Source organism: Cervus canadensis, chromosome 25, assembly GCF_019320065.1.
Source record: "Cervus canadensis isolate Bull #8, Minnesota chromosome 25, ASM1932006v1, whole genome shotgun sequence".
NCBI lineage: Eukaryota > Metazoa > Chordata > Mammalia > Artiodactyla > Cervidae > Cervus > Cervus canadensis.
Genome location: NC_057410.1, coordinates 148,941 through 173,188, shown reverse-complemented (window position 1 = coordinate 173,188; position 24,248 = coordinate 148,941). Strand labels below are relative to the sequence as shown.

General features: G+C 38.3%; 1 pseudogene; it reads right to left on the bottom strand.

Moving 5' to 3' along the window:
* Positions 1-283: 283 nt before the first annotated feature.
* Positions 284-24,248, bottom strand: LOC122427791 (annotated as a pseudogene).

Here is a 24,248-nt window from a genome sequence, read left to right as displayed (position 1 = left end):
ATTTTTTGGTAAATACTTCTCACACATCATATGTATTCTCTCTTCAGCTAACTGGAATAACTTCTATTGATTTTCAGTTTCACCTTGAAGCCCTCTGGAAACTTTCCTGGAAGTCCGATCATTATGCTATCTCTTATCCCAGCCTCTGTGTTCCCACAGAACGCAATGCTTGCTACCATTTTAACACTTAAGAAAGAACACTTATTAATGTATTAAGCTTCTCCTAGACCCTTCAATTCATGTGTATATGGACTCACTTTATTGTGTGAACTAATGTATTGCTTTACTGATACGGGGCAGGGTCAGCTCTGACTGTCTCAATAGAAGATGCAGCTAAGGCCTCAGGGTTACAGTACCTGACACGAAGAAGAAATGAATGAAGCTCATCGTTTGTCTTACAGAACAGCCTAAGAGGATTGGAATATATCAGCAACTAAATTAGATTAAGTTGATAACTAGGAGAAATATTTCTGCTGCTCATCTCCTATCTTCCTCCAACTCTTTCCCTAAATCTCAGGCAACATATCCATCATGTCACTGAACGAACTTAGCCCTATCACTACCATTGGATATCATTCAAAGTTCTAAAAAGTCTGTTTTTTCCTTCTAAAGTTACACAAAATATAGTAAAACAAGATTTAAAAGAAGACTCAGTGATATGTGGCTAACTGGTTTTTGTTTATCCTACTTTTTCAAAAGACATGCTTGAAATGAGGACAAGAATCTCTGATGAGGATGTAATTTCAGTCACATAATTCTTTGGGGAAACTGAGGAGTATACTTACACAGTTAGATGAATATACCCCTTATTTTTTGATGTGAATTTAATATATTTTTGGATGGTCATCAAATTTTAATCCCATTAGATGCCAGTATATTTTTGTGCATAAAACTCTAATAAAAGGATATTTTTATATCCAAAGGAACTGTATTCTAAAAACATGTAAAAAAGTATATTTTACTAAATATAGAAATTTATCACTCACATTTTCAATTTTTAAAAGATAGGTAAAATATATTTTCCAAAGCATAGCAAGACTTAAATCACACAAAACTGAATAAAATTGAAATGACAAATCTCACTTACTATTATGACTGTCAATCATAGTTTCTGTTGTTTGTTGAAATACATGAAAACTTAAAACTCCTAAATTGAAAATGATAGAATGGAGATTTTCATATGAACTTTTGGTTACTTTTGCTTATGAATCCACTGTCATGGTCACAACAAATGTAAGATGTCTCCTAGAGACATCTTTCTGAAGCATCCGTCTTCAATCAATTACCTGGATTTCCTTGTATTCTTATAACTTCTCTCAAAAAAGAAAGAAATATAATACTATATGAGGGTGATGGAATGTCAGAAATCTCCAGTTTGAGGAAAGTTGCTGTGCTGACCTCTTAGGGCTATGAACACATTGACTATATCTAGCTTGACATTTGCTTTATTTGATAAAAATACAACCTAGTGAATAAACGAAGAGTCCCTGGTGACCCAAGAACAAAGTCACTAATGAATCTTCTGAGTAATAACATTTGTGGTAACAAACGTGGTAACCATAGCCTCTCTGGATATAGTTTCCTTGGAGACAGGGGGATGCTGCAGACAGAGGCCAGCAGGAAAACAGAAGGGGCTGCCCCCCGGCTCAGTGGCAAAGACTGCCTGCAGTGCAGGGGCCACAGGAGACACGGGCGTGACCCCAGGGTCAGGAGGATCCCCTGGAGGAGGGCACGGCAACCCACTCTAGCATTCTTGCCTGGAGAATCCCATGGACAGAGGAGCCTGGCGGGCCACAGTCCATAGGTCACAAAGAGTTGAACATGACTGAAGTGACAGCATGCAGGCATTCAGGACAACAGAAGAGTCTGGTTGTAAAACGAAATTTTAGCTTCTTCTTACTGTCACATAGAATAAACTGATATACAGGGTATCAGTTCAGTTCAGTTCAGTTGCTCAGTCGTGTCTGACTCTTTGTGACCCTATGGACTGCAGTATGCCAAGCCTACCTGTCTGTCACCAACTGCTGGAGTTTACTCAAAGTCATGTCCATTGAGTTGGTGATGCCATCCAACCATCTCAACCTCTCTTGTCCCCTTCTCCTCCTGCCTGCAATCATTCCCAGCATCAGGGTCTTTTCAAATGAGTCAGTGCTTCGCATCAGGTGGCCAAAGTACTGGAGTTTCAGCTTCAGCGTCAGTCCTTCCAATGAATATTCAGGACTTATTTCCTTCCGGATGGACTGGTTGGATCTCCTTGCAGTACAAGGGATTCCTAAGAGTCTTCTCCAACACCACAGTTCAAAAGCATCAATTCTTCTGTGCTCAGCTTTCTTTATACTTCAGCTCTCACATCCATACATGACTACTGGAAAAACCATAGCTTTGACCAGATGGACCTTTGTTGGCAAAGTAATGTTTCTGATTTTTAATATGCTGTGTGGGTTGGTCATAACTTTTCTTCCAAGGAGTAAGCGTCTTTTAATTTCATGGCTGCAGTCACCATCTGCAGTGATTTTGGAGCCCAAAAACATAAAGTCTGTCACTGTTTCCACTGTTTCCCCATCTATTTCCCATGAGGTGATGGGACCAGATGCCATGATCTTAGTTTTCTGAATGCTGAGTTTTAAGCCAACTTTTTCACTCTCCTCTTTCACTTTCATCAAGAGGCTTTTTAGTTCCTCTTCACTTTCTGCCATAAGGGTGGTGTCCTCTGCATATCTGAGGTTATTGATATTTCTCCTGGCAATCTTGATTCCAGCTTGTGCTTCTTCCAGCCCAGCGTTTCTCATGATGTGCTCTGCATATAAGTTAAATAAGCAGGGTGACAATATACAGACTTGACGTACTCCTTTCCCTATTTGGAACCAGTCTGTTGTTCCATGTCCAGTTCTAACTGTTGCTTCCTAATCTGCATACAGATTTCTTAAAAGGCAGATCAGGTGGTCCGGTATTCTCATCTGTTTCAGAATTTTCCAGAGTTTGTTGTGATCCACACAGTCAAGGGCTTTGGTATAGTCAATAAAGCAGAAATAGATTTTTCTGGAATTCTCTTGCTTTTTTTGATGATTCAGCAGATGTTGGCAATTTGATCTCTGGTTCCTCTGCCTTTTCTAAATCCAGCTTGAGCATCTGGAAATTCAGGTTCACGTACTTTGAAGCCTGGCTTGGAGAATTTTGAGCACTACTTTCCTAGCCTGTGAGATGAATGCAATTGTGCAATAGTTTGAGCATTCTTTGGCATTGCCTTTCTTTGGGATTGGAATGAAAACTGACCTTTTCCAGTCCTGTGGCCACTGCTGAGTTTTCCAAATTTGCTGGCATATTGAGTGCAGCACTTTCACAGCATCATCTTTTAGGATTTGAAAGAGTTCAAGTGGAATTCCATCACCTTCACTAGCTTTATTTGTAGTGATGCTTCCTAAGGCCCATTTGACTTTGCATTCTAGGATGTCTGGCTCTAGGTTAGTGTTCACACCATCATGATTATCCATATACATGGTATGGGAAGACCATAAAAAAACCACATTTCTTATTTACTAGTCTATACCATAAATTATTAACTATATTTAGGAAGTTTTAATTAGATAAGAAATTTTAAAATAAGTAAAATCATATAACCCATATAGACATTTTTCTTCAAATGTATCAACATATTTATAAGGCTAAAAATAAACATTAACAACAGATTATGTATAATTGGGTACATAAGTCAATGTTCTTAACCTTCTATACATAGTCTAAATTAATATACATATAATTATATATTAGTTATTTATTCTTATTAATTCATGTTCAACATCTTAGTATCTTAATGTTCCTTCAGATATTAAAATCAAAGTACTATAAATTCTTGTCCTTTAAAGTTTTCCGTGGGCCAATGGTCAACTAATTTATGACAAAGGGGACAAAAATATGCAGTGTGACAAGACAGTGTCTTTGATAAATGGAGCTGGGAAAACTGGACATTGGGCATGCGTGCTTAATCATGGCCAACTCTTTGTGACCCCATGACCTATAGCCCAGGTTCCTCTGTTCATGGGGTTTTTCATGCAAGATTACTGGAGTAGGTTGCCATTTCCTCCTCAAGGAGTCTTGCCCACCCAGGGATTGAACCCTTGTTTCCTGTATTGGCAGGTGGATTCTTTAGCACTGAGCCTCTGTGAAGCCTGGGAAAACTGGACAGCCAAATGCAATAAGTAAATAAAATAGCATAAAACTGGATTAGTACTACCTTACACATTGCACCAAAATTAACTCAAATGGATAAAAGACTTGAATGTAAAGCCTGAAACTATAAAGTTCTCAGAAGAAAACACTGGCAGTAAGTTCCTTGACTTCGGTCTTGGTGATGATATTTTTGGATTTGACACCAAAACCAAAGGCAACAAAGCAAAAATAGACAAGTGGGGCCTCATCAAACTAAAAAGCATCTGCACACTGGTTTAGTTTAGTTCAGTCACTCAGTCATGTCCGACTCTTTGTGGCCCCAAGGAATACAGCACACCAGGCCTCCCAGTCCATCACCATCTCCCGGAGTTTACTCAAACTCACGTCCATCAAGTCAATGATGCCATCCAACCATCTGGTCCTGTTGTCCCTTTCTCCTCCTGCCTTCAACCTTTCCCAGCATCAGGGTCTTTTCCAATGGGTCAGTTCTTCACATCAGGTGGCCAAAATATTGGAGCTTCAGCTTCAGTTTTTTCAATGAATATTCAGGACTGATTTCCTTTAGGACTGACTGATTTGATCTCCTTGCTGTCCAAGGGACTCTCAGGAGTCTTCTCCAACACTATAGTTCAAAAGTATCCGTTCTTCGGCACATAGTCATTATGTTATACATTAGATCCTCAGACATCTTTATACCTAAAAGTTTGTATTTTTTTAATAACCAAACTTTCCTTATTTCTCCCATCCCCTAATTTTTAGTGATCACTTTTCTATTATGTCTGAGTTTATTTTATTTTTTAGGTTCCATGTAAAAGTGATACCATGCAGTATTTAACTTTGTCTGACTTTTCTCATTTGGCATAATGCCCCCAAGTTCAATCCATGTTGTCTTAAAAAGACAGGATTTCTTTCTTTTCAGTGGCTGAATATGCCCTGTACAGATCATGTGCATTATTTTTTCTGTAGCCTTTAGGAGGAAAACTACTTTCTTTCAGCATCTTGCAGCTGCATGCATTCTTTGACTCCTGGTCTTTTCCTTGTATCATTACAGCCTCTTGTTTCCATTGTCACATCTCCAGCCAGTAATTTAATTTTTTTCCCTTATGATTGAATGGTGCCCATTCACATAATCCAAGATAAACTTATTTTAAGATCCACAACTTTATCACATTTATCAAGTTCATTTTGCCATGTAAGGTAACCTTCACAGGTTTCAGGGGTTAGAATATCTTTAGATGGATCATCATTCAGCATATTGTACACGAGCACAATTGTCCAAGAAAAACATGGTCAAAATCTACAGTTATTAGTGAGTAGAGTTTATTCTAGCCCAGGTCCTGGTTGAGCAGGTAAGAAAAATTTAGAGTCTGGAATTGCTAATATTCTGTCTTGAAATATTTTTTCCAATGGAATTTTCATTTTTCAGTAGAAGGACTCAACGGAACTTCTTAATTGTGCAGTGTATTTTTTTAGAGTTACTAAAAGAAGCTAATTTATTACATATACTTATTACAGTAGTAGTTTCAAACAAACAAGAATTTTGTGAAATTAAGTAGGGATTTATTCATCAGGTTACTTTAGGGTGATTTTTCATATTAAAGTACAGTTGACTTACAATGTTGTTTTAGTTTCAGGTATATAGAAAATGATTCAGTGATTATGTATATATACGTATTTTCCATTATAGGTTATTACAGTATATTATGGAGAAGGAAGTGGCAACCCACTCCAGTATTGTTGCCTGGAAAATCCCATGGACGGAGAAGCCTGGGAGGCTGCAGTCCATGGGGTCGCAAAGAGTCGGACACGACTGAGTGACTTCACTTCACTTTCACAGTATATTAAGTAAGATTCCCTGTACTTGACAGTAAATTCTCATAGCTTATCTATTTCATGTGTAGTATTTTGTATCCATCAGGTCAGTTTAATGGACTACTTAGAGGAGGGAGAATAGGAGTTGTCGGAAACCAAATACCAAAAGCAGCCTTAGAAAGACTTCCTTATTTTTTCCCACTTAGGTTGACTGAGTTTTCTATTATATGGTGTTAACTTTCTTCTTTGCTTGTGGTGTTTCGGTGTTTCTGCTTCTCTATTCACTCTATGTTTAGAAAGCTTTCGGCTATTTCATTGTCTAACTCGAACCAGAGTGATCAATGTAAATTCAGTTATTTGATAATTTAATTTCTAAATAATTAACATCTCTAAAATAGAACAGGTGCCACAGTCATGGGATGGATAATAATTACAAAGGTTATAATGCAGGGGCTTCTGCAAAGAGCTATGTGAGAAGCTGAAAAATTCACTTAGAATAAAAGCCTTGCTGTGTGAAAGCCAAAAAATGGTCTTAAATAAATTCAAGCTCATATAATTTGGTGCAAAGAAAAAGGTTAGAATGAGCCTGTGCCCTCATAACTGATATCCTAAGTATTTATCAAAGGAACCTAATTAGGACAGAGTATATAAGTAAGACCTGATTGAAGGGACATCTGTGGCTCAACGTGGCCAATTTTTAATATGGATTTCTGCATTTGTTCACAGTCGTTGGTCATATATTAGTGGCATTTTTGAGACCATGCCCTGGTTTCATTGGACCTTTTCTGGAAACATTCACAATGATTATACTCATAAATTCAGTTCTATATACCAATTCATAGATAATTCCATTTTTATCTACCTTCTTAGGGAGAGTGTTCATATGCTATTGACCCTACTTTTTGTCCAGAACTTCCTGCTCTTCATTGTTTTATGTTAAAGTATGTCTTCTTTTTGTAAATGTTATATAAATATAAACTATTTTCTAATATAATTAATGCTTTCAATTCTTTATAAATTATGAATGCTTATATTAAGATGAAATGCTATATTTAAATAATTTTCTCTTAAATTATGTAATAATGTTCAGTTTTCATAAATGAATACCTTCATTTGGCATATGTAATTTTCCTAAAGTGTCCATTGAGGACTTTTAACATTAAAATAAACATCATGGGGCATCACACATGTAACAAACACTAGCGTTAGAGTCAGATATAAATGGATTTGTATCAGGAAATTACTTCTTACTAGCAGTGTAACTCTGCTGAGCTTTAATTTACTTACCTGGGAAGACAAAATACCTTTTAAATTTGTTTTCCATATATTAAAAAGTAATAGGTCTCTAGTGATTTTCTAATTGTTAGCTGTTATAATCATTGCCATCATGATATGAAGATGAATATATAAAGAAACAGTATTATTACTTCAAGTTTTAAATTTTATTTTAATATTACACTCATTTCCCCTAAACCAGCCTTCTCTTGAGTTTATTGTTTAAAGTCAACAATAGAATAATCTGGAGTGGTGCTTCTTTGGAAGGACTGATGCTAAAACTGAAGCTCCAATACTTTGGCCACCCCATGTGAAAAGCCAACTGATTGGAAAAGACCCTGATGATGGGAAAGATTGAAGGCAAAAGAAGAGGGTGGCAGAGGTTGCGATGGTTAGATAGCATCACCAGCTCAATGGAAATGAATTTGAGCAAACTCTGGGAGAGTGTGAAGATCAAGGGCAGCCTGACGTGCTGCGGTCTATGGGGTTGCAAAGTGTCCGACACGATCGAGTAACAACAACAACAACAACAACAGACGGGGCCTGAAATCAAAAAGGCCTCAAGTGGTGAGGTGGGAACGGGCAATAAGCACAATTAGTAAATCTACAATATTAAGATGAAGTCATTGTTTCTGTTTGTGGTTTTATTAAGACTTGGTAAATTGTAAAATGATTCCTTTGTTTCACAGCAATGTATTGTGTTTTCTTACTGACACATGAAATCCCAATAAAGCTTCCTCACTATGTAGGTAAGCCTTAAAGTTTAAAGGTTGAGGATGTCTGGTCTATTCATGAAAACTTGATTCTTCCACTTTAGCAAATTCTCTTACTTTATTAAGAACAGTGCAAATCTTTTGATAGCATCATCAAAGGCCTGTTTAACTTGCTTGTTTCTCAAGGTATAAATGAAGGGGTTCAGCATAGGAGCGATGGAAGCAGTAAGTACTGCCACTCTCTTATTAATAGCTACTGATTCCTTTGCTGAAGGTTTAACATAGATGAAAATACAGCTTCCATAGATCACAATACACTGTGGAAAATTCTGAAAGAGATGGGAATACCAGACCACCTGACCTGCCTCTTGAGAAACCTGTATGCAGGTCAGGAAGCAACAGTTAGAACTGGACATGGAACAACAGACTGGTTCCAAATAGGAAAAGGAGTACGTCAAGGCTGTATATTGTCACCCTGCTTATTTAACTTATATACAGAGTACACCATGAGAAATGTTGGGCTGGAAGAAGCACAAGCTGGAATCAAGATTGCCAGGAGAAATACCAATAACCTCAGATATGCAGATGACACCACCCCTATGGCAGAAAGTGAAGAAGAACTAAAGAGCCTCTTGATGAAAGTGAAAGAGGAGAGTGAAAAAGTTGGTTTAAAGCTCAACATTCAGAAAACTAAGATCACGGCATCTGGTCCCATCACCTCATGTGAAATATATGGGGAAACAGTGGAAACAGTGTCAGACTTTTTTTGGGCTCCAAAATCATTGTAGATGGTCATTGCAGCCATGAAATGAAAAGACAGGTACTCCTTGGAAGGAAAGTTATGACCAAGCTAGATAGCATATAAAAAGGCAGAGACATTACTTTGGCAACAGAGGTCCATCTAGTCAAGGCTATGGTTTTTCCAGTGGTCATGTGTGGATGTGAGAGTTGGACTATGAAGAAAGCTGAGCGCTGAAAAATTGATGCTTTTGAACTATGGTGTTGGAGAAGACTCTTGAGAGTCCCTTGGACTGCAAGGAGATCCAACCAGTCCATCCTAAAAGAGATCAGTCCTGGGTGCTCATTGGAAGGACTGATGCTGAAGCTGAAACTCCAGTACTTTGGCCATCTCATTCGAAGAGTTGACTCATTGGAAAAGATCCTGACGCTGGGAGGGGTTGGGTGCAGGAGGAGAAGGGGACGACAGAGGATGAGATGGCTGGATGGCATCACTGACTCGATGGGCATGAGTTTGAGTGAACTCTGGGAGTCGGTGATGGACAGGGAGGCCTGGCATGCTGCGATTCATGGGGTCTCAAAGAGTCAGACACGGCTGAGTGACTGAACCGAACTGAACTGGGGTGATGGAAATCACAATGAAGTGGGAAGAACATGTAGAAAATGCCTTTTGCTTTTGTTGAAAACAAAGGAATTGTAAAATGGTCTTGATGATGTATATATATGATAGAACGACACACACAAAGGTCATGATAAAGGTCAACACAGCAGAGACTATGATCATTTGCTCTATGAGCCACGTTTTTGAGCATGAGATCTTTAAGAGGGGGGCTGCATCACAGACAAAATGGTCACTAACATTGGAGTCACAGAATTCCATATGCAGGGCCCAGGCTAAGTGGAGGGATTATGATCAATGCCAGCCATCTAGCAACAAAGGATGAGTCTTCTACAGACCATGTTGTTCATGATGGTCACATAATGCAAGGGCTTGCAGATGGCTGCATATTGATCATAGGACATGATAGCCAGGAGAAAAAATTCTGTAGCAGCTAAGAAGTCAGTAATCTCCACACTGTTTTCCATAGTGGCTGTACTAGTTTGCATTCCCACCAACAGTGTAAGAGGGTTCCCTTTTCTCCACATCCTCTCCAGCATTTATTGCTTGTAGACTTTTGGATAGCAGCCATCCTGACTGGTGTGTAATGGTACCTCATTGTGGTTTTGATTTGCATTTCTCTAATAATGAGTGATGTTGAGCATCTTTTCATGTGTTTGTTAGCCATCTGTATGTCTTCTTTGGAGAAATGGATAAGGAAGCTGTGGTACATATATACCATGGAATATTACTCAGCCGTTAAAAAGAATTCATTTGAATCAGTTCTAATGAGATGGATGAAACTGGAGCCCATTATACAGAGTGAAGTAAGCCAGAAAGATAAAGAACATTACAGCATACTAACACATATATATGGAATTTAGAAAGATGGTAACGATAACCCTATATGCAAAACAGAAAAAGAGACACAGAAATACAGAACAGACTTTTGACTCTGTGGGAGAAGGTGAGGGTGGGATGTTTCAAAAGAACAGCATGTATATTATCTATGGTGAAACAGATCACCAGCCCAGGTGGGATGCATGAGACAAGTGCTCGGGCCTGGTGCACTGGGAAGACCCAGAGGAATCGGGTGGAGAGGGAGGTGGGAGGGGGGATCAGGATGGGGAATAGGTGTAACTCCATGGCTGATTCATGTCAATGTATGACAAAACCCACTGAAATGTTGTGAAGTAATTAGCCTCCAACTAATAAAAAAAAAAAGAAAAAAAAGAAAAAAAAAAGAAGTCAGTAAAAAATATTTGACTGATAAAATTGTCATATGTGATTGTCTTGTCACCTGTTGATATATTATACAAATATTTGGGGATATGAGAAGATGGAAATGAGATTTCTAAGGAGAAATTTCTAAGAAGGAAAAAGCACATGGCAGTTTTCAGGTGAGAGTCTATGAGGTGAGGGAGATGATTGTCAGGTTCCCAGTTACACTCAACATGTAGGTGAGAAATAAAAAGATGAAAATCACAGTCTTCAGTTGTGGATCATCAGTTAGTCCCAGCAGGATAAAAGTTGTTACTGCGGTTTCTCATCACTGAATCCTGACTTCTACTCAATCTGCATTTATGATTCAGAGATATTTGATATGGATAGTGATGTTAATATCAAATATCAATAATCACTCAGCAAATTATACAAAACCATCTAACATGCAATTTACAAAGGCATGGTTAAAGTATTATTATTAATAGGTCATCTGAAGCAGTACGCTTGATAATTTTAAGTCATATTCTGAAAAATATTAGATGGCTTTATCCATATTACACTTCAACATATTATAGGTCTTCATTTTCATGCATTTTATTCCCAAGTTATGTTTTATTTTTATCTTCATCTGGGATTGGGATTGCTTATATAGTTATATTTTACTACTAACTGAAGTCAAATACCAAAACAAATCTTAAGCTTCTCAATGCGTTACTATTTCTTTTTGTAGCTTGGTTATTGATAAAGTACAAGTAAGAACCCAAAATAGTTTGAAGCTTATTACACAGGCTTTCCTTATTCACTGCTTGAGATTTGAGTACTAGCATTAATCCATTTTTTGAAACTAATATTTTATTCTCTAAATAACTTTCTTCTCATTCACTTCTTCCCCTGTCCCTCTCATGACTTTTTGCCTAAAACTTGTAGAATATAGGCAATATTTTGGTCTGAAAATTGTGGAAATACTTTAGATGTGGCATTCACAGGATTTTATGACATTATCACAGTTGTTTTTAACTTCTAACCCATTAGATTAAGATTTAAACATTTCAACATCTTGCTGAAAATGTCATTAATTAGAAGAATATCAGATTTGGCATCCTAGTTACATTCCCCAACCACTGTTTGCTTTCACCAAGATTCAGTTTGTTATGGAAATAAGAACAGTGTCCTTTATATGCTAAGAGTTAAATTTGTGTACTTTTGAAACTTTTAGAACTACTAGCTCATAATAGTTAGTAACTCATAATAAACATATTATCACTATTTCAGTGGTTCACCATCCATTCACTCACCATATTGTAATCACACCTTTACCCTCATCATTCTAATGAAACAGTGTTTGACAAAGTCTATCAAAGACTCTTTTTTGGGGGCATATAAAATAGCAGCAGACTTCTATATGAAATGTGTAGTTTTGACTGCACATTATTCATAGCATTTCTCCTAACTTATCTTATTATTACACACATTGTTCTCTTCCTACCTTTTTGTTTCTGTTTTCTGGGTCTTTCTTTTCTTTTTTAAAAATTTATTTTATTTATTTATTTATTTTCCATTTATTTTTATTAGTTGGAGGCTAATTACTTTACAATATTGTAGTGGGTTTTGTCATACATTGACATGAATCAGCCATGGAGTTACATGTATTCCCCATCCTGATCCCCCCTCCCACCTCCTTCTCTACACGATCCCTCTGGGTCTTCCCAGTGCACCAGGCCCGAGCACTTGTCTCATGCATCCAACCTGGGCTGGTGATCTGTTATCTTCTTGATCGTCTCTACTGTGTTTATATTTCTCAGTCTCCTCTCTTCGTTTCTTTAACATAACATGTCCACTTGGGGGGTATATTTTTGAACTTCTAATTACTTAATTTCCCAAAAATAATTACTTTTCAGAATTTCAGGTATGTAATCAAATGCACCTTAAACAAAAATTTCCACATTTCCCTCCTGTTTCTTTCCTTGGTTTCTTGCAATTAAACTAGTAGGTTTGGCCAGGTATTGAACTAATCACTTTATATGGATTATCTATCCAGAATAGTTTTTCCTGTTATACTATTTCTTCATTTATCTCTGTTCCTCAAGCTCCACTTCCACTTGGGATGCAAATAATTGGTCACTAGTTTTTAGTTAAAGCATATATTCTTTTTTTTTTTTTTTTATTTTATTAGTTGGAGGCTAATTACTTCACAACATTTCAGTGGGTTTTGTCATACATTGACATGAATCAGCCATGGAGTTACACCTATTCCCCATCCTGATCCCCCCTCCCACCTCCCTCTCCACCCGATTCCTCTGGGTCTTCCCAGTGCACCAGGCCCGAGCACTTGTCTCATGCATCCCACCTGGGCTGGTGATCTGTTTCACCATAGATAATATATGCTGTTCTTTTGAAAACATCCCACCCTCACATTCTCCCACAGAGTTCAAAAGTCTGTTCTGTATTTCTGTGTCTCTTTTTCTGCTTTGCATATAGGGTTATCATTACTATCTTTCTAAATTCTATATATATGTGTTAGTATGCTGTAATGTTCTTTATCTTTCTGGCTTACTTCACTCTGTATAATGGGCTCCAGTTTCATCCATCTCATTAGGACTGATTCAAATGAATTCTTTTTAATGGCTGAGTAATATTCCATGGTGTATATGTACCACAGCTTCCTTATCCATTCGTCTGCTGATGGGCATCTAGGTTGCTTCCATGTCCTGGCTATTATAAACAGTGCTGCGATGAACATTGGGGTGCACGTGTCTCTTTCAGATCTGGTTTCCTCAGTGTGTATGCCCAGAAGTGGGATTGCTGGGTCATATGCTAGTTCTATTTCCAGTTTTTAAAGAAATCTCCACACTGTTTTCCATAGCGGCTGTACTAGTTTGCATTCCCACCAACAGTGTAAGAGGGTTCCCTTTTCTCCACACCCTCTCCAGCATTTATTGCTTGTAGACTTTTGGATAGCAGCCATCCTGACTGGCGTGTAATGGTACCTCATTGTGGTTTTGATTTGCATTTCTCTGATAATGAGTGATGTTGAGCATCTTTTCATGTGTTTGTTAGCCATCTGTATGTCTTCTTTGGAGAAATGTCTGTTTAGTTCTCCATTTTTTGATTGGGTCATTTATTTTTCTGGAATTGAGCTTCAGGAGTTGCTTGTATATTTTTGAGATTAATCCTTTGTCTGTTGCTTCATTTGCTATTATTTTCTCCCAATCCGAGGGCTGTCTTTTCACCTTGCTTATAGGTTTCTTTGTTGTGCAAAAGCTTTTAAGTTTAATTAGGTCCCATTTGTGTATTTTTGCTTTTATTTCCAATATTCTGGGAGGTTGGTCATAGAGGATCCTGCTGTGATTTATGTCGGAGAGTGTTTTGCCTATGTTCTCCTCTAGGAGATTTATAGTTTCTGGTCTTACATTTAAATCTTTAATCCATTTTGACTTTATTTTTGTGTGTGGTATTAGAAAGTGTTCTAGTTTCATTCTTTTACAAGTGGTTGACCAGTTTTCCCAGCACCACTTGTTAAAGAGGCTGTCTTTTTTCCATTGTATATTCTTGCCTCCTTTGTCGAAGATAAGGTGTTCATAGGTACATGGATTTATCTCTGGGCTTTCTATTTTGTTCCATTGATCTATATTTCTGTCTTGAAAGAAATATAGATCAAGACCATATTGTCCTGATGACTGTGGCTTTGTAGTAGAGTCTGAAGTCAGGCAGGTTGATTCCTCCAGTTCCATTCTTCTTTCTCAAGATTACTTTGGCTATTCGAGGTTTTTTGTATTTCCATACAAATTGTGAAATTATTTGTTCTAGTTCTGTGAAGAATACCGTTGGTAGCTTGATAGGGATTGCATTGAATCTATAGATTGCTTTGGGTAGTATAGTCATTTTGACAATATTGATTCTTCCAATCATGAACATGGTGTATTTCTCCATCTGTTTGTGTCCTCTTTGATTTCTTTCATCAGTTTTTATAGTTTTCTATGTATAGGTCTTTTGTTTCTTTAGGTGGATATACTCCTAAGTATTTTATTCTTTTTGTTGCAATGGTGAATGGTATTGTTTCCTTAATTTCTCTTTCTGTTTTCTCATTGTTAGTGTATAGGAATGCAAGGGATTTCTGTGTGTTAATTTTATATCCTGCAACTTTACTATATTCATTGATTAGCTCTAGTAATTTTCTGGTAGAGTCTTTAGGGTTTTCTAGGTAGAGGATCATGTCATCTGCAAACAGTGAGAGTTTTACCTCTTCTTTTCCAATCTGGATTCCTTTTATTTCTTTTTCTGCTCTGACTGCCGTGGCCAAAACTTCCAACACTATGTTGAATAGTAGTGGTGAGAGTGGGCACCCTTGTCTTGTTCCTGATTTCAGGGGAAATGTTTCAATTGTTCACCATTGAGGGTAATGCTTGCTGTGGGTTTGTCGTATATAGCTTTTATTATGTTGAAGTATGTTCCTTCTATTCCTGCTTTCTGGAGAGTTTTAATCATAAATGGATGTTGAATTTTGTCAAAGGCTTTCTCTGGATCTATTGAGATAATCATATGGTTTTTATCTTTCAATTTGTTAATGTGGTGTATTACATTGATTGATTTGCGGATATTAAAGAATCCTTGCATTCCTGGGATAAAGCCCACTTGTTCATGATGTATGATCTTTATAATATGTTGTTGGATTCTGTTTGCTAGAATTTTGTTAAGGATTTTTGCATCTATGTTCATCAGTGAGATTGGCCTGTAGTTTTCTTTTTTTGTGGCATCTTTGTCTGGTTTCAGAATTAGGGTGATGGTGGCCTCATAGAATGAGTTTGGAAGTTTACCTTCTTCTGCAAATTTCTGGAAGAGTTTGAGTAAGATAGGTGTTAGCTCTTCTCTAAATTTTTGGTAGAACTCAGCTGTGAAGCCATCTGGTCCTGGGCTTTTGTTTGCTGGAAGATTTGTGATGACAGTTTCGATTTCCTTGCTTGTGATGGGTCTGTTAAGATCTTCTATTTCTTCCTGGTTCAGTTTTGGAAAGTTATACTTTTCTAAGAATTTGTCCATTTCTTCCAAGTTGTCCATTTTATTGGCATAGAGCTGCTTGTAGTAGTCTTTTATGATCCTTTGTATTTCAGTGTTGTCTGTTGTGATCTCTCCATTTTCATTTCTAATTTTGTTAATTTGGTTCTTCTCCCTTTGTTTCTTAATGAGTCTTGCTAACGGTTTGTCAATTTTGTTTATTTTTTCAAAAAAACCAACTTTTAGCTTTGTTGATTTTTGCTATGGTCTCTTTAGTTTCTTTTGCATTTATTTCTGCCCTAATTTTTAAGATCTCTTTCCTGGAGAAGACTCTTGAGAGCCCCTTGGACTGCAAGGAGATCCAACCAGTCCATCCTAAAGGAAATCAGCACTGAATATTCATTGGAAGGACTGGCGCTGAAGCTGAAACTCCAATACTTTGGCCACCTGATGTGAAGAACTGACTCATTTGAAGAGACCCTGATGCTGGGAATGATTGAGGGCAGGAGGAGAAGGGGACGACAGAGGATGAGATCGTTGGATGGCATCAGTGACTCAATGGACAAGAGTTTGAGTAAACTCCGGGAGTTGGTGATGGACAGAGGCCTGGCGTGCTGCAGTCCATGGGGTTGCAAAGAGTCGAACATGACTGAATGACTAGACTGAACTGAATAAGACTTGAAGTGCTTTTTTGACCCACTGATAGCACACTCCTGTGATGAGAATGTTTATGTTTAGAAAGGAAAGTTACCTGTGAAAGATCTCTTCAGTAGTGTTTCCACCAAAGTGCTTGTTCATTTTCCACAACCAACATAATGTCTTGAGAAGTTTGAGTGGAGTCTGTTTCCTGATACAACTCTATTCATTACCAGTTTCCCACTGCTGTTTTTGCCTTCACTAAAGTGATACTATATATGTAGGTTTTTCAAGTTTTGGCTTAGTTTGACCTCCTGTGAAAAGCTTTCTATACTACTATGATTATCTCTTTGCTACCTCTAAATATGTGAGTGTAATTTTGTTAGCATTGGGCTATGTTTTGTTCAATGAGATTCCACAACAATTGCTTCCCGGCCTTTTGGCTAAGATCAAGTGTAGATTCCACAACAGCTAGCCCTATTCAAAGTTTAGGGATTGCAATAAATATGTTTATTATAAAATTTACAAATTTTATATGTACATGTGACTCAGAACAAACAGTTTGCTTTCTCAACTAGTGAAATTTCCCTTCTCTTTTATGGTAATAAGACCCAAAGTGCTTGGAATCCTTTAATATTAGTATGTAATCCCACATGGACATCCCCAATTTTCTTCTACAAAGGGCCAATTAGATTCTCTTGTGTTTTAGATTTAGTGAGGTATAAATGATATAAAAATGCATGTGCTTAATATATATATGCCATATATAATCTCTGTTGTTCACTCTCCTCCATTTTAAAAATGAGGTCTTTAAATTATAAAAATCATTCTTTGCTTCCTTGAAATACCAAAATAATGACTATATGTCATATGTAGTCTTAGGCTAAAAAAATTCATTTAAAATTCTTGCTTCAATCAAAAAGGTTATATATTTGGTCTTCTCTCTGATTATTTATATCACAGCTAAGTCAAATATTGCTTATCCTTCCAGCATTGTCTGGATACCCTGTCATTTTTCTATGTTGCTGAACCAAAAAGCATTTGCTTTAGAAGTTTCAATTAAATAGTTACTTGAAGTTTCATTTTGTTGCTTTAAAAATTCTCTTCCTAATCATTAAGAAAGGCTGGGCCTTCCTTGGTGGCTCGTGGTAAAGAATCCATCCTGTCAATACAGGAGATGCAGGAGACAGGGGTTCCATCCCTGGGTTGCGAAGATCCCCTGGAGCAGGAAATGGCAACCCATTATAGTATTCTTGCCTGGAGAATCCCATGGACAGTGGAGCTTGGTGGGCTACAGTCCCTGGGGTCGAAAAAGTGTCAGATATGACTTAGTGACTAAACAATAATGACAATCATTAAGACAGATATTAGCTTCCACTTGGTGCCTAGTCCCACTGTTTAGCCTAAAGTGTTTAAAGAAAAACAGAGTAAGGGAAGCACATGGAATGTTTTGCCTAAATGTTAGCCTACCTACCTCAACATCAGGTTAAAGGTCATACAGAGATAGCACTGAGTTTCCAGTGGTGGGACAGGAATGAATTGTCTCTGCAGCCCAGGTGCCTCCCCCCAGTCCTGTCACCACAATTCCAGGTATCCAACTCTCCCAAGCACCTCATTCAGCCTGGGTGTCCTAAGGAGACTAACCTTCCAAAAATGCCACCATTTTCTTCAGCCATTCATATTTCACCTTCTTAAGAACACACTCATAAAATTAACTGACATTGACCTTGGTATGTATGTTAAAAAGTGAGTGTCCATTAAAACGTGAAATACTGTTAGTGGATGGGGTCACCGAATGATAATACGTAAATAAATAAGTCACTCAGTGGACCTAGAATTCACATATTTTATATGTAATTTTTGTTTAAAATAAAGGTGAGGTTATGGCAGAGAATATATAGAGCATCTGTCTAAAATTCCACTGTATTTACATAAACTTCATTGTATTTATATGTGAAAACTGCTTATCGATGACAGCCCTGTACTTGCTACTCACGTTGAGAAGTCACACTTTAGAAGTGGTTGTTGAGATCCCCATAAAATATTAAAATGACAAACCATACCAGTTACTTTGATAGAGATACTTTTCTCAGAGGAAAGCATCATTCTGGAGTTCAGAAAAGGTAAGGAAAATGACATTAAGACAAACAAACAAAAACTTCTCTGATAGTTGTAACCTCTGATGGTCACTAAACCCCCAAGTTGCAAAGGGTGAAAAAAAATCATCAGAATGGTCTTATAGTGGAAAGAAAGGAGGGTGTCTCTGCCCATTCTTAGGAGCATAGAGTCATACTCACAGAGGGCTCTGCAGTTGGAGAGTATCACTAAGTCATCCTCCACCCACAAAAGATGAAGATTTTCTCTACAGAGAGTCTGCCTTCCCCTGAGTCCAGGAAGTCTTTACTCTGGAACTACAGAGCTAACTAATTTAAATGGCTAGGTAGGGCTCTCTCTCTGTTGTTGGGAAAGTTGATATTCTGATATTTCTGGCAGAGGGGCATATTTCTATACTGACAGAATTTCCCCTTTAAAAAATTGACCTAATTTTTAATTAAGTAATACAAACAAGAATGTCCTTGGTGGCCCTATCTTAAGCATTACTAATGAACCTCTGGTGTAATGCACCAGATTTGGGCATAGAGAGGGGAGCACAGACCTGGGGAAAATGTCTTCAGAGAGGCACCAGTAAATAACATTAACATCAGAAGAGGCCAAGTATGCAATAATTAGTACCAGATTACAAGACAAAAGGCAACCTTCTGTTTTTTTATTTCATCATTATGTTAGGCATTTATAATATGATAAAGACAATTTTTCCAATGTAGTAATTCTGCAAAAATGTGATTAATGGCTGGTGTCAGTATCACCATTCAGATAGTAGAGAAAAAATCTTTTATCAAAAGATAAGGCAAATTGATAACTTACTGTTGACAGTTTTCAGAAATACCTCCCAGATATTTATAATTCTTTGGCTTTCACATTTCATGGGCCTTTTCTAAAACAATCCAGGTATAGTTGATGTACAACATTATGTTAATTTCTGCTATACAGCAAAGTGATTCAGTTATAAATACACATACATTCTTTTCTATATTTTTTTTCCATTATGGTTTATCCACAGGAGATTGAATATATTTTCCTGTGCCATACAGTAGGACCTTGTTGTTTATCCATTCTATATACACTAGTTTGCTTCTGCTAACCACAAATGCCCACTCATCCATCCTCCAACATGCCCCCTCTTGGCAATCACACGTCTGTTCTCCATATCTGTGAGTCTATTTCTCTTTTGTAGATAAGTTCATTTGTGTCATATTTTAGATTCCCCATATAAGTAATATCAAATGGTATTTGTTTTTCTCTTATTTACTTACTATGATAATTTCTAGTCACATCCATGTTGCTGCAAATGGCTGAGTACATTCATTCGTTTTCATGGCTGAGTACATTCTATTGTGTATATATACAATTTCTTGTTTATCCACTCATTTGTCAGTGGATATTTAGATTTTTTCTCATGGGTCATTTTATTTCTATTTTTACTTATGATCTTATTCTATTTCATTAAAAGTTATATGTTTTTACATTTGTGTTTACATATACTTTATATCTATTCAGTTCCTTACACTTTTATTTTTAGTTAGTTTTATAGGCACGTTTCCGAGAAAGCAATGGCACCCCACTCCAGTACTCTTGCCTGGGAAAGCCCATGGACGGAGGAGCCTGGAGGCTACAGTCCATGGGGTCGCAAAGAGTCGGAAACGACTGAGCAACTTCACTTTCACGCACTGGAGAAGGAAATGGCAGCCCACTGCAGTGTTCTTGCCTGGAGAATCCCGGGGACGGGAGCCTGGCGGGCTGCCGTCTATGGGGGCGCACAGGGTCGGACACGGCTGGCGTGACTGAGCAGCGGCAGCGGCGCGTTTTGAAGCGCTGTCTCTGTGCTGCGCTTTAGTATGTTGATGTGTAACCTCTGACTACTGCTTTATTAGTTGATTGAACTTTTTAAGTGTAAGAAGTGTATGAGTTGATTGGGAACTTTCACCCCAATATTTGACAAGTTTCCAGCCATAAATTATTCATATTTTTCTTCCCCATTCCCTCTTTTGCTTCTTCTGCGATTCAAACTACATATTAGATAGACTTTAACATTGTACCGTAGATCCCAGAATCTCTGTAAATTAAAAATAATCTATTTTTTCTCTTTTTAAGGATTACACAATTCAGATCTCTTTTCAAAATTGTTGGTTTTTGCTTTTGTAATATCTATCCAATAATTAAGCCCAAAGTGTGACTTTCTTCAGAAACATTATATTTTGCATTTCTAACATTTTTCTTTTAATACTATGTGTTTTCTCTTTCTCTTCTGGGACATCTTAACTTTTCATCATCTTCCTTTATTTCATAAAGCATGGTTGTGTAAGATTGATTTAAAGCTTTTGTGCAAGCTACCAATATCTGAGTCATCTTGGCCTTGGCACCAAGAGATTGTCATTTTGGTAGATGAATGTCTTTTGAAATGGGTCACATTTTACTGATTGTTTGTATATCCAGTGATTTTGGATTGTGTCCTCACACTGTGAATATTTCACTGAATAAACTCTGGGTTGTTTTATTCACCTGAGAGGTATGAAATTTTCTTCACCTGTCAGGCAATGAACCCTGAGAGATTCACACTGCAGCTCTGTCTTGTCTTTTGTAATGTTGACTGAACTCTGTTAACATGTTAAGCCTTTGCTAAAACTGTTTTTCTTATTTTGTTGTTTGAACCATAGCTATCTGGTTCAGGGTTCATTCTAAGTAATATGCATGCTTATACACATAATTAAGGTCTGATCTGCTGTGATTCTCTCAGGAATTCCTGCATCTGTCTCAGACCGCCCAGATACTTTACCACGAATCAGTTACTCTATTGAGTGTTCTATAAATGACAATTAGTTCCAGTTGGCTGATGAGTTATGGGGGTCTTTTATATCCTTCCTGGCTTACTGTCTAATATTTCTATGTTATTACTGAGTGAGGAGTGTTTAAGGGTTCAGCTATGATTGTAGATTTTTCTTTTTTCTCATTTGTTATCTCATTTTTTTGCTACCTATATCTTGAAGTTCTGTTGCTGGGGATTCCATTGCTTGGTTAGTTTGCTTCCATAAAAATGTAACATATGGTGGAGTAAGACAACAGAAATTCATTGTCTAACAGTTATGGATGCTGCAGTTCCCAAATCAAGATGCTGGTAGATTGGTTCCTTCTGAGGAAGAGGAAGCTGAGGAAGAATCTCTTCCATGCTCTCTCTGAGCTTCTGGTGTTGTCAGTATCCGTGCAGTGTTTCATGACTGCACTTGCAGATCTCTAGTTTCTGCCTCCATTGACACCTGGCCATCTTCTTCCTCCACATCTCTTTCTTTACATCATCTTATTATTATTCATGTCTGTCTCTGCATCCAAATTTACCCTTTTAATAAGAGCATCTGTGATATTGGAACAGAGCCCATCCTAATGACATCATCTTAACTTGGTAGGAGATAGGGCTGGAGAGATAGGGGGCTAGGGCCAGAGCCAGAGTGAGATAGGGCTTCTCTTCTGCTCAGCAGCCATCACTGTCTACTGGGGGTTGGGTCAGTTTTCCAAGTTGCTGGAGCAGAAGATGTGATGGTTGGGTCTTAGCTGGTCTGTTCCCTTTAAGTTTGTACTTGCTTCTTTCCCCTTTCTGCTCAATTCCATGTGGATCTTTCTTGCAGCTTTGGTCGTACATGACTCCTGCCAGTCTCTAGTTAACTCTCAGTGAGAACGGTTTCTCATGTGGCTGTATTTTTGATGTGTTCGTGGAGAGGGAGGTGAGTTACACGTCCTCCTACTTTCACATCTTCTTTCTGGGTAGAGTATTCTTGTTTAGGTTTTCTTTTCCTTTCATTATTTTGAATATATTGTGCCGCTCCCTGTAGCCTGTAAAGTTTCTGCTTATAAGTCAGTTATAGTTCCTTTGTAACTTCTAATGTGCTGTTGATTCCTTCTAGTGTATTTTAAAATTTCAGTTATTGTATTCTTCATCTCGGGCTTCCCTGGTGGCTCAGTTGGTAAAGAATCTGCCTGCAAAACGGAAGACCTGGGTTTGGTCCTTGGGTTGGGAAGATCCCCTGGAGAAGGGCATAGCAACCCACTCCAGTATTCTTGCCTGGAGAATCCTGTGGACAGAGGAGGCTGTGGGCTGCAGTCCTGGGGTCACAAAGAATTGGACACGACTGAATGACTAAGCACAGCGCACAACATTCTTCATCTCTGTTTCTTCTTTATATTTTCTCTTTATTAAACTTCTCACTGTGTTCATCCATTCTTTTACTGAGTTTATTGAGCATCTTTGTGATCTTTACCTTGAATTCTTTATCTGGTAGATTACTTACCTCCACATTTTTAACTTCTTTCTGCAGTTTTGTCTTGTTCCTCAATCTGGAATGTGTTCCTCTGTCCCCTTATTTTTCCTAATTCTTTCTATTATTTCTATGCATTTGGTAGGTCAGTTATGCTTCCAGATCTTGGAGAAATGGTCTTATATAGGAGTTGTACTATGGTATCCACTCTTCTCTGGACACCAGAGAGATATGCTCTAGAGTTGCCCCCTATGTGGGTTGTTTGGCCCTTCTTGGATACTCTGACTGATGCTTGCTTGCAGGTGGGCAGGGTCTTGTCTTAGGATAGTTAGGTGCAGGGGCTGTGGAGGTCTGAAGCTGTTAGCAGCACAGTGGAGGTTGGGTTGAGTCCCAGGTGGCTGGCTGTGAGCCTCAGGGGTTCCTGGGGCTGGCACTGGCCTCCTGAAGGACACAGCTTTGTATTCTTTCTCCTGGCCACTCAGTTTGCCAAGCCCCAGAACTGGTGGTGGCCTGCTGGTCGGTAGGCAAGCCCTCTGCACTAACGGGCTAAAGGGAGGATTTCAGTTTGGCATTTGCCAGCACATGTATCCTCGTGGAGGAACAAGTTTTCAAAAATATCTGCTGCCTGCCTGTGTGTGTGTGTGTGTGTGTGTGTGTCTGTGTGTGTGTGTGTGTGTGTGTGTGTGTGTCTGTGTGTGTGTGTGTCTGTGTGTGTCTGTGTGTGTCCCCAGGGACAGTCTAGTAGCCTTCTGCCTCTGGAGGCGCTCCAAGATCAGAGCAAGTGGAGATCACCCAGTTTCCTTTCAAATTACTATCTCTGCTTTGGGAGTCAGAACATGTCCTTTAACACCTGCAGCTGTCCAATACACAAGCCCTGCTGGCCTTCAAAACCAGATATTCTGGGAGCTCATCTTCTGGGTGTAGGATCCCCAGACTGGGGGCATTGTTTTGTGGCTCAGACCCCTAACTCCCTGGGAGGATATGTGCATTTGTTGGTCACCTACCATGGGCTGTGGGTCTTAACTATACCTCATCTCTGCCCCTACTACCATTGTTGTTTCTTCCTTAAAGCTCTATATCTGTATCTCTATCTATCTATCTAGAGAAATAACTAGAAGCAAACTCAGGGTCTTCCTATCCTGCTATCTTAGCTCCAGAATGATTTTTTTTGATTCAGGAATCATAATGGTTAATGTAGTTTTGACAACTACAAGGGGCGGGAGGAGGGAGAAAGAGAGAACAGAGAAGATGGGAACAGATATAGAGGATTTGATACCAGGCTGACTGCCAAATCATCTTTGGCATGAAGTGATGAAAATCTTTAGGAGATGAGGGTTCAAATCTTATTAATAAAACTCAAAAGCAAATTAACAGAGGCCCAGAAAAACTAGGCAAAACAGAGAATACAAAGCATAATTGAAATTGGCAAAATATTCTATTCCCTCATCTCAAGGAAGAAGTCTGAGTAAAAGGTGAGAAAAATAAAGACTTTCCATTCCCTGGTGGCTCAGTTTGTAAAGAATTTGCCTGCATTACAGGAGACCCGTGTTTGATCCCTGGGTTAGGAAGGTCCCGAGGAGAAGGAAATGGCAACCCACTCCAGTATTTTTGCCTGGAGAGTCCCATTGACAGAGAAGCCTGGCGGGCTACAGTCCATGGGGTTGCAAGAGCTGGACATGACTGAAGTGACTGATTACCGTTTCTGGCAAAGCCTTCACACGCTGACAT